We start from the raw sequence: 12,678 nt of genomic DNA, 5'->3' as shown, positions 1-12,678 counted from the left end.
GCAAATAAGACCAACATGCATAGCAAATGGTTTGTTTTCCCAAATTTTCTGTCCTAAGTCAACCGAAGGAAGGGGAAAATTCCCAAAAGGGACTACTGATCCTTTTCTGAAGGGTTAAAGTTTCCTCAGGGCACATCCAATCTTGCCTAAAATGTGTGCACCAAAGAGAATCTTAGAATAGCTCTCCTGTCACATGGGACAAAAAGAAGGGAACACTATACCCAAGTGAATATGAGGCAGATTTCCCCTGTTTTCTGGACAGTAAAGAAAGAGCTTAAGGTTGTCCAGTTATCACCAGGACAACCACCCTCACTCCTTTACCCTGTTCCTGGGATGGCCTAGGTTCCCCTCTTCCAAAAGTACCTAGAGAAATCCATCAATTTAGACACAGAGCCTCAGCTGGTATAAGAACTCTTATAGTTCCATCGAAGCACTTTCTGAAAGAACATTTTTACATTCCTACCATGTTTCCTAAGGCTGACATAACAAATTGCCACAAGCTGAGTAACAACAGAAATTTATTCTCTCACAGTTCTGGAGACTAGAAGTCCAAAATCAAGGTGTCAGCAGGGCTATGCTCTCTAAGGAGGTATGAGGGGAGGATCCTGCTTTGCCTAGTTTCTGGTGGTTTTTGGCAATTTTTGGCATTCTTTGGCTTGTAAATTCATCACTCTAATCTCAGCTTCCTTTTTCACATGGCATTTTCCTTGTGTGCCTCTGATCTTTACACAGTGCTGTGTTTAAATGTCCCTTTTCTCATAAGGGCACCTGTCACTGGATTACAGCCAAACTAATCCAACATGACCTCATCTTAACTTGATTATATCTACAAAGACGTTATTTCTAAATGAAGTCACGTTCTGAAGTTCTGGACATGAATTTTGGGAGAATACTATTCAACTTACTATATAGTTCATCCCTAAAATTGTCAAAACTAATCTCCTTTACAGAGTTTCAGTCTACAGCCCAGGCCTTTTCACTCATCAGACAACCTCACTCCAGGATTCTCTTTCCCCTTAGGGTTTGTCTTACAGTGACTGCAAGCACTGGCTTGTGGGGAGGACTGGCTACCCCTGCACTGCACCTCAACCTGCCAGACATTTCCATTCCCCAGACCAAACACAGCCTCCCTAAATACCCAGAGGAGGTATATGCACACCATGATAGAAAGTACAGAGAAGAGAAACCACATCTTCAGGAATCCACTGATTTGTATGAACACATCCTGGACAGCATCATGAGTTGTATAATAAAAAACTGTTCAATCCTTTTTGGATTCCCAATAGAATCTATACCAGGAGCCTGTGATCTGCAGTGACCCACATCTCAGGGTATAAATATTACTTTATAGCTTACAGAAATGCACACATTAGTAAACCCTGAGCCAAGTCTTCCAATGCTTCATACCTGGTACCAAAATAAGGACCAGTAACTAACACTTTAAATAGTCACCATGTTACAAGTTGAATACCCCCAGAAAACAGGTTTGAGATGAAGATTTGAGGACAGGAAATTTATTGAGGAATATTCTCTTAGGAGCTCAAGGGAGGCAGATCAGACAGAAGGTTAAGTTGAACTATAACGTAGTCACACAGAGGCTCAGGTGATACCACAGGGAGCTGGAATGGCTCTTCATAGTTGTCCCAAGTAGAGACAAAGGGACCCATGCACTGAAGAGTCACTGGATGAGGACTGTCCCCAGGAAGGGGACAGCCACCTACACCTACAGCAACTGGGAAATGAGTGCCTTAGTCAGAAAAAGGGTCACACCACAGCCTCCATCACAGCCACATTTGCACCTCTCCAGTTCATTTGCTTTATGCATTAAGTACGTATTTTACATTAAGTTATGAGAGCTTATTCTTGTTGGATTCTTATATGCTTCTTTTTCTGGGGTAATTTGCAAGAGGAAGATTAGTTAAGACAAGCTACAGACCCCCATCACTGCAGCTGGGTCTTGAGTCCACAACTATTAATCACCATCTCCCTCCTCTACCACATTCTAGATTTCCTTCATCCTTTATTAGCACCTCTGCTGGTCTAAGTAGTTTAGCTGGTGGGGTGATCCTGACCCTCATCCTGAGGGATCTAAAACTCTGGCCATCATACACTTCTCAGGCTGTGGTTGCTGCACTGGTATATTTATTATCAAAATGAGGCAAGGGAGTGCCAAGAGATACCCAAATATAGGTGTTAAGTATATTTTTGTCTGCACCTGTTGTACAGCAGTTCTCCTCTTCCTGATGATTGGGATCATTTACCCCCGTAGTGAGGTTATTGTTTTCTTGCTTATTGATAATTTGTCATGAATATCCTGATGTGATTGGGAAGCAGCCATAGCTTAAAGTTTAATGTGATGCTTACCATGACCCCTGGTGAAATCATTTTTCCTTCTAGGAACCAGAACTTCTAAATACACAAAGCCTGGACTTGGAAGATAGAAATCTCAAATACCTCAAGGGGACCACTGGGAATGAAGGTAAGCATTGCCTGTCCTATTTCTACTGATTCTTGGATCCATGTATTCTTACTTGTTGGTTATATCATGAATAACCATATAATGGTAACTGATTTTGAGAATATATATTGTAGTGTGGATGGTGGGCCCCATCCTTGCAGGGTATCATCTCCAAGCTGGTTTTCAGCTATACCTTAAATAGACATTTCCATCACTCTGTCAGTGGATAGGTGATAGGGCCCCTGGATCCCACAGTCACATAACCCCTGCCAAATCTCCTTTGCCATAAAATGGAACCCTTGATCTGAAACAATGTGGTGCAAAATCCAACATTAATGAGTTAAACACTTTATAGGACCCCAAATAGTGGTGCTGGCTGAAATCCTGCAGGATTTCTTGATACCCTAAACAGAAAAGGACATTACTGGAAAAGAGAACTACAGGCCAATATCCATGATGAATATAGATGCAAAATTCTCAACAAAATACTAGCAAACCAAATCCAGCAGCACATTAAAAGGATCATTCACCATGAACAAGTGGGATTTATCCTTGGGATGCATGGATGGTCAACACCCCCAAATCAGTCAATATGAAGCATCACACTAATAGAATGAAAGAAAAGAATCATATGACCATCTTAATAGATGCAGAAAAAGCATCTGACAAAATTTAATACCCATTCATAATAAAAATTTTTAACGAATCAGGCATAGAAGGAACATAGCTCAACGTAATAAAAACAATATATGACAAGCCCACAGCTAACATCATACTCAATGGTGAGTCTCTAAGATCAGAAACAAGACATGGGTGCTCACTCTGACTACTCCTATTCAACATAATACTGGAAGTCCTAGCTAGAGCAATCAAACAAGAAAAAGAAATAAAACATATCCAAATCTGAAAGGAAAAAATTATCTGTCTTTGCAGATGACATGATTTTTATATAGAAAATCCTGAAGACTCAACTGAAAAATGGTTACATCTAATCAATGAGTTCAGTAAAGTTGTAATATCCAAAATTAACATGCAAAAACTAGTAGTCCCTATACACTAACAGTGAATTTCCTGAAAAATAAATAAAGAAATGGATGGTATTTATAATAGCATCAAAACCAATAAAATACTTAGGAATAAATTTAACCAAGAAATTGAAAGATCTCTACTCTGAAAACTATAGGATGTTGATAAAAGAAATGAAGAAAACACAAACAAGTTAAAAGATCTCCTGTGTTCATGGATTGGAAGAATTAATATTGTTAAAATGTTGATACTACTCAAAGCCATCTTTAGATTAAACACAATCCTTATCAAAATCCCAGTAAAAAAGAAAAGAAGATGGTAGGAAGGGAAAAATGAAGGTGGGGGGAATCAGAGGGGGAGACGAACCATGAGAGACTATGGACACTGAGAAACAAACTGAGGGTTCTAGAGGGGAGGGGGTGGAGGGATGGGTTAGCCTGGTGATGGGTATTAAAGAGGGCACCTATTGAATGGAGCACTGGGTGTTATATGTAAACAATGAATCATGGAACACTACATCAAAAACTAATGATGTAATGTATGGTGATTAACATAACATAATAAAATTAAATTAAAAAAAAAATCCCAATGGCATTTTCACAGAAATAGAAAAAACAATCCTAATATTCATGTGAAACCACAAAAGACACCAATAGACAAAGCAATTATGAGAAAGAAGAGCAAAGCACATCACACTTCCTGATTTCAAACTATATTACAATGCTATAGTAATTTAAACAGTATGGTACCATTATAAAAATAGACACAAAAAATTGATTAGATGTAACCATTTTTCAACCAATTTAAACAGTATGTTACCATTATAAAAATATGGTACCATTATAAAAATAGACACAATAACCTGGGTTATTCAATAGGTTAAGCATCTGCCTTCAGCTCAGGTCACGATCCCAGGATCCTGGGATCCAGCCCCATGTCAGGCTCCCTGCTCAGCATGGAGTCTACTTCTCCCTCTCCCTCTGCCCACCCCCCCAAATTGTGCTCTCTCTCTGACTCGCATTCTCTCTCTCTCAAATAAATAAAGAAAATCTTTAAAAAAAGAAAAAATAAAAATAGACACACAGACCAATGGAACAGAATATAGAGCCCAGAAATATATTTCTACATATATGGTCAACTAATATTTGACAAGAGAGCCAAGAACACTCAATAGGGAAAGGATTGTCTCTTCCACAATGGTGTTGGGAATACTGGATACATGCAGAAAAGTGAATTTGGACCTCGGGCTTACATCAATCAAAAATTAACTCAAAATGAATTGAAAACTTTGACACAAGACTGATAGAGTGAAACTCCTAGAAGAAAAAATGGGAAAGAAGTTCCTTGACATTGGTCTTGGCAATGAATGACTTTTAAAATATGACATCAAAAGCACAAGCAACAAAAGCAAAAATTAACAAGTGAAACTACATGGTAAGAGGGCATTATGCTAAGTGAGATAAGTCAGAGAGAAAGACAAATACTCTATGATATTATTTGTATGTGGAATCAAAAAAAGCAAATTCCTATAAGCAGAGAGTATAGTGGTGCCTACCAGAGGCTGTGAGTTGGGAGAATTGGAAAGACGTTGTTTAAGGGTACAAACTTGCAACCAGTAGATAAATCCTGGAGAACTCATGCACAGCATAGTGGTTATAGACAACAATACTGTGTTATGAACTTCAAAGTTGCTAAGGATTAGATCTTAATTGTTCCCACCACAAAAAAGAAATGATAATTATGTGATGTGATAGGGATGTTACCTAATGTTATGGTAGTAATCCTACTGCAATATATAAATGTATCAAATCAATACATTGCACACCTTAAATGTACACAATATTATGTGTCAATTATATCTAAAAAAATAACTTTAAAAAAGTGAAAACATGATGAGTACCTGTTTTGTTGATAGCAAGGGTACGATAAGCAAGTTGTGTAAAACTGACTTCATTTCCAAGCACTGTAATGACAGCCATCTTATTTTTTTGCTCAAAGACCTGCGAAGAATGTGAAAGTAAACTAACTGGTTAAATGAAAATGGAAAGAAGAAGGGGAGGGGAGGCATAGAGACTGAAATGTTGGAAAAAGGACCTAAGAGTAGGAGGGCAAGTACCTTCTAACCACTGAAGACTAGATTGTCAGGAACAGAGTGCCACAGTGCGAAATAGGGATTCATTTTGTAACTGATTTGTAATCTGTAGGCCCACCATGTCCTGAGGAACACAGTTTAGTCCTAGGTGACATGTCTATACTGGTCATAGTAGTCTTGGTGGCAAAAAGTTCTCTGTGATTGAAGGAAAGACATACTTCATACTTGTTGCCCTCAGGAGCCCTGGATCTTTACAAGGCTTTCACTCACCAACGAGAAAGGAGAGGAAAGCCCATGCTAAAACCCAATAATCATGTTCCCTTGATGACCATCACAACTTTTTTCATTTTCCTGATAATTTTTTTATCCTTCTAATCCCAATTTTCTACTTATCTGACTTTTTGTTCTGTTGGAGACTTCTCATTTCTTTGGAGCCACAATATGTTGGTCATTTGACATTGGAGACCTAGGCTTAATTAAACCAAAAAATCATCTTTTCTTAGGTCATATGTGGTAGAACTGACCCCAAAACAGTGCATCGGACTGTCAATTCCACCAGCTGAGCTGAACCAGCCATTGAGCCAGACCCCTGGGATGGAGAAAAGAAAGATATATATATTTTTTGATAGAGCTTTTCTGTAGCATCTTTGGAGACAAAATGACACCTAATGTTGGGGAAAACTTTTATCTCATATAAGGAGATATTTAAGATTCAGCATGCAATTGGTGCTTGTATTTCAGAAAGCTTTCTTTTTATATAGTCTCTGATGGAAGAGAAGATATTAAACAGGGTTTCTGTTGGTTTCCAGAAAATAGTGATGCCAGGGATGGGACTATATAATTCCCTTCCTGCTGTAGAAGTCCCACTGAGGAAGGGCTTCAGGCTGTTGCCTGAAGGCATGAGGATCTAAACAACGATGAGTGGATTCTGTTTTCTCCAAGGAATTCCTTTTCTCCTCTTCAGTGTCCTCACTAGGACAAAGCTCAAGGTAAGCATAGCCTCATTTCTTTTCTTTTTTTTTTTAATTATTATGTTGTGTTAATCACCATACATCATTAGTTTTTGATGTAGTGTTCCATGATTCATTGTTTGCGTATAACACCCAGTGCTCCATGCAGAACGTGCCCTCCTCAATACCCATCACCAGGCTAACACATCCCCCCAACCCCCTCCCCTCTAGAACCCTCAGTTTGTTTTTCAGAGTCCATCGTCTCTCATGGTTCGTCTCCCCCTCTGATTTCCCCCCCCTTCATTCTTCCCCTCCTGCTATCTTCTTCTTCTTCTTCTTTTTTTTTAACATATAATGTATTATTTGTTTCAGAGCTACAGGTCTGTGATTCAACAGTCTTACACAATTCACAGCACTCACCATAGCACATACCCTCCCCAATGTCTATCACCCAGTCACCCCATCCCTCCCACCCCCCACCACTCCAGCAACCCTCAGTTTGTTTCCTGAGATTAAGAATTCCTCATATCAGTGAGGTCATATGATACATGTCTTTCTCTGATTGACTTATTTCACGCAGCATAATACCCTCCAGTTCCATCCACGTCGTTGCAAATGGCAAGATTTCATTCCTTTTGATGGCGGCATAATATTCCATTGTATATATATACCACATCTTCTTTATCCATTCATCTGTCCATGGACATCTTGGCTCTTTCCACAGTTTAGCATAGCCTAACTTCTTAAAATCAGCAGAGATATTGGACTAGCTCAAAGACTCTGGGGAGATGATCCCTGGGATTGTAAAGACAATGCCTTTTTATTGACCATTTGGTTCTGACCAAATGTGATCTTCAGTGACAATGAATGTTGATTTTTCTCTTGTGGGGAAGGACTCTGTTTTTCAAGTTCAGCCGTGAGATGTTGCTGGCATATAAACTTTGTTTTCTGAATCAGCCCCACTCCACTGTATATGATAGGGCAGATATGGAAACCTTTCTGCCTATAAAGAAAGTCCTCCCAGTATGAATTATAATTATACTCCCAGATAACCCTGCACTTGCAATATAAGCCGGATTTTGACTTTCTTTTTCTTCCCCACAAACCTATAGCTCAGATTTTTTTCTGCTTTACTGTGATCTTTCCCCAGCATTGGATTCTTGCCAGAACTTTCTCTTCCTGCTTGTGATGTTTTCCCTTCTTACCTCTTGGACTGATCATCCTTCAACCTCAATTGTGCACCAGAGAAAAGTGATGCCAAACACAGGTGCTCTTAGGTGGACTGATATTAGCATAGAAGGAAGAAGAAGGATCTAGCCTTAGAGACTTCAGGATGTGCCTCTTTGGTCAATTTTCCCCTGCCCTAGTGAGGTATACAAGCTTATTTTGTGACATCCTAATGGATCTGCTATTTAGGAAGAACCCTGTACTTATTAATGTCCTTTGGCAAATTTTCTTTCTTGTAGTTTCCTCAGATCCCATATGAAATCTTGTCTCCATTGGGCCCCTGACTCAGGAGAATGCAAGGTATCAGGGCTTAAGCTCCTGAAATGAGAACAATCTAGTCACACGGCTGGAGAGCCAGCTCTTCCAGGTGTGGGCTTTGGTCCCTGGCTACTTTAGCAATGCTCCTCATCTCTCTGTCCCTTCCCTCAACCACATTTCCTCCTGTTTCAAAGCCCTCCAACCATGAGCCTCTGTCTCTCTTGTTTGGGAAATTCTATGCCTCCAACAGGAGCAAGAGGTTCTGCTCCTCATTTCCTTGTTATATTTCTTGGAACTTCCAGTTCTTTGGGTTTGGGCCATATGCTAATGATAGTTGTCATTTTTAAGGCTTTGCAGGCTCTTAAGGGTAGACTCAAAATGAAATATAATTGATGCTCTGATTCCATGTTGGCCTCTCCAGCTCTGAGAACAATGAATAAATTTCTCATTAGCCTAAGAAGAAATCACATTTCATCAATCAATTGTATTTTTTTCTTGGAGAGAACTTTTTTTGAATCATGTTTTTAGAGTATGTTCACATATTAAAGCATTCAGTTCACACGAGTTTGCCCCATCTACTTGTGGAATTTCAACCTTGTTATCATGGTGTCAAAGAGCATCAACTATTTCCCGAGCCCTGCCACACATTACAGAGTCCCTACAGTACAAGTCAGGATCTGCCAGCTCCCTTTAGATTCTTTCTGAACATACATCTCTGCTTTAATTGAGGGCATATCTCAGTCTCTACACACACATGTGTGCATGCACACGCACACACACACATACGCATAATTGGATCATAAAGTTCCTGTATGCCATTTTATATACACTTTCAAAATTAACAATATATTTTAAAATTCTTTCTGTCTTATTAGAACATCTTCTATGTTATTTGTATGGTTGCCAATATTTCCCTGTATTATTGAATCATAACTTATTTATCTAATTCCATTTGTTGTATATTTATGTTTTCAATTACAATGTTGTGATAAGGTTTTTTTGAACCTAATACATTGGTTCTACATTGACCTAATAGAGAAGTCATTATTATTTTCTCAACATAACCATTCATTTTTTAAGTTTTATTTTATTATGTTATGTTAGTCACCATTCATTACATCGTTTTTGATACAGTGTTCTATGATTCATTGTTTGCATATAACACCCAGTGCTCCATTCAATACATGCCCTCTTAATACCCATCACCAAGCGAACCCATTCCCCCATCCCCCTCCCTCTATAACCCTCAGTTTGTTTCTCAGAGTCCATAGTCTCTCATGGTTCGTCTCCCCCTCCGATTTCCCACCCTTCATTTTTCTCTCAACATAACAATTCTGAAGGCCTAATAGCCCATCAGAATAGTTTTCAGTAGCTTTAATTTTTGATAACATTTTTTAAAAGATTTTATTTATTTATTTGACAGAGAGAGAGTGCACAAGCAGGGGGAATGGCAGGCAGAGGCAGAGGGAGAAGTAGGCTCCCAGCAGAGCAGGGGGAGCCAGATGTGGGACTCGATCCCAGGACCCCAGGATCATGACCTGAGCCGAAGGCAGTCACCTAACCAACTGAGCCACCCAGGCACCCAATTTTTCATAACATTAACTGAGAGTATTCTCTTCTTCATAACCTTGCCATAGTGCATTATATCATATTGACCCTATACACAAAAATATTATCTTCTTTCTTATCTTGTAACCCTAAAATGTCTGTCATACCATTTCTATTTTTTCTCTAGAATGTTTTTCATTTTCTTATTTAATTATAGGTATTCTTTATAAACTAACATCATTTACTATTTGTCTTACATATTTTCAAAATATTTCCCCAATTTTGCATATTAATATTTTAAGAGTTATAAATGTGTTATAGGGGCAGGTTATGTGATCAAATCTATAATGCTTTACCTCTAGGATTTCTGCCTTTATTTATTTATGTATTTATTTGTTTGTTTGTTTGTTTGTTTGCTTTTGAAAGAGAGAGAAAGAGTATGAGCAGAGAGGGGCAGAAGAGGGAGAGAATCTTAAGCCCGATGCAGGACTCAATCTCACAACCCTGAGATCATGATCTGAGCGGAAATCAAGAGTTGCCCACTTAACTGACTGAGCAACCCAGGTGCCCCTACGATTTCTGCCTTTAATGCAATGCTTCAAATGACATTGTTTATCCCACAATTACTTTTAATCAAATTTTATTTTGTGTAAAGAATTGTATAGTTTCACTAGAGAACATTCAAAACCTTATTGTGTCTGAATTTATTTTACTGTGTGTAATGATGTTGTGTCAATTGCATCAAATAGGAATTACATTTAAGATATGTGATGTACGAACTTATGAACTAATTATTTCTTAATATGCAATATTTATTACCACAAACCATTACCATTAATTTATATTTCCTTTGTTGGGTATCAATTTGTATTTCCTTTATTATCTTACTTATTAGCAAGAATTTAAAGGAATTATGTTTTACTGGATTTTATTCACCCATTCATTCAATAAATATTTATCAAGCCCCTATACATAGTATTTATAAAAGGTTCTCAATGCACACTTGTTGGATGAATACATACAATGTGGCAGGCATGTCCTAATAGCAGAAACACAGAGGTGAATAAGACATGCAAGGTGTTTCCTTTTGTGGAACTTGTGTGTGTTTGTGTGTGTGTGCACATGCACACATGTCTGTGTTTTATTTATTGTGGAATGTGGAAAGTGATAAACAAGTAAATGGATAAAATAATTTCAGGTGGTGATATCGGCTATGATTTAGTGAGTGTCTCAGTAACTCAGCCCGTTAGATTAATTACGAAGCCAGTTATTTTCACTTGTCATTTGGACTGAGCCAAGCACTTTAAATAATCTTGTTTGGGGCAAGACCACCCCCAGCTGTCCCTGATCTAGCACTTCCCCCTTGTCTGCTTCTGCAGGAGTGAGACCCAAGAGCTGTCCAACTGCTGCCCCCTGCACAGGTACATCAGCCCTCTTGCCTCCCCTGTTGGCTCCCAAGAGCTCTTTCCTTCCCAGCAGGGGCAGTAACAGAAGGTGCTGCTGCCTTTTCAGACAAAGAGAAGCTCCAACTGAGGGGAGGAGACACGGTGTGCTCAGGGCAAGTGGAGCATCTGGCTGGATGAGGTGCAGTGCAGGGGCAGGGAATCCTCCCTGTGGGCTTGTAGTATAGATCTCTGAGGGCAGAGCAAATGCAAGCAGGAGACAATGCTGGAATGAGGTGCACTAGTGAATGGAAGGACCAGGGTATTGGACTAGGATCCAAGGACACGTGAGCTTGTATCCAGAAGTATTTCCTGGACTAACTTTGTATTGTGCTCTGGCTCCTGATCTGCTGGGATCCGGGAGAGAACAATGTGCCATTGATGTAAGTGCAACCCTATGGCTTTTCTAGGCCAATTCAACACAGTGATCCCATTCTCCTTCTCTTCTCTCCAGGTGAGAGGATAATAGTCTCCCCTTTCATGGACATAAGAGGTTCTTCTACTCTGAGCCATATGATAGAGGAGACACCCTTATTTTCAGGGACCTACACTATGGAATCTACATATTTCTGGAAAAATTAACCATGTCAGTATAAGAAAGGCCTAATGATCAGGTGTTCATAGTCCTATTAAGTTGTGGCAGCTGTAATGCTCCAAAGATTTACCAGCTTTCATTTTCTAAGAATCCCTTAGAACCAGATTCACGAGAGAGTTGACACAGCTCAGGGCAGGACCTAGGTCAATCACATCTTGAGATTCAGGCAAACCCATTGTATCTGAATGGTGACTTCATGGTCTTGAGGACTTGGGAGATGACTGGGATAAGGGGGGGATTCTCCTGGGCTTATGTCCTCTCTAAAATCTCATGGCCCTCTTTTCTCCTCAGGCACCAATTCAGGCTAAGCTCCTATCCCTGGCATCTTCTCCCTACCTAGGATCCTCTCTGTATCATCCTGGGGGACCTTCTTTCCCTGGTCTGTATCATCCCAGTGATTCAACTACACAGATGGAGAGCAGAGCACCAAGGTGGGCCTTAGGGATGCTAAATGATCTGAAAAGTAGTGGGAAGCTTATTAAGCCAGTTGTGATATCAAGAAAAGTGCACAAGTATTGGTCTCCATCCTCATTAACTAACAAAACTCCACCTTCTCTAGAATAGACTTCAAGGCTTGAAAGAATTGAATCCTTGGTCCTGGGTTGAATATAAAATCTCTCAAATATAATGACTTAAGTGAACATTTAGTGGAAACTGAAAAATCAGTGGAAGTTGAAAACTCATAGTAACCAGCTTTCTATTTTGGTTTTGTTGACACCATGCATCAGAAGTAAAATATAATAATCTTGGTGGGTACACTTTATTCCATCATTAACGTCATTACTTCCCTATGGCAAATGGCCATGTATATTGCACTGAGAGAAACCTTGATTATCTTCCAATCCCCATGCCCTGCCAAAAATTATGACAATTGCAAAAGTGATTTTAGGTTGGAACCCCCAACAACATCCAGAGCCATCAATTAAGTACTAATAGGTTGGGCTTGGCTCATGACCAGGTCACTACTCTCAGTTCAGTAACCCCACCACACGTTCACTATATGATGGGATGTTTTGGAGACATAATCTTTCCTTGGCTACTGCTACAGGATAGCTCTCTCTATCTTGAAGAATCACACTTGC

The sequence above is a fragment of the Phoca vitulina genome, unplaced genomic scaffold (assembly GCF_004348235.1).
Source record: "Phoca vitulina isolate PV1807 unplaced genomic scaffold, GSC_HSeal_1.0 scaffold59, whole genome shotgun sequence".
Taxonomy (NCBI): domain Eukaryota; kingdom Metazoa; phylum Chordata; class Mammalia; order Carnivora; family Phocidae; genus Phoca; species Phoca vitulina.
The sequence above is the reverse complement of the archived record's forward strand: the minus strand, read 5'-3'. Positions refer to the sequence as shown.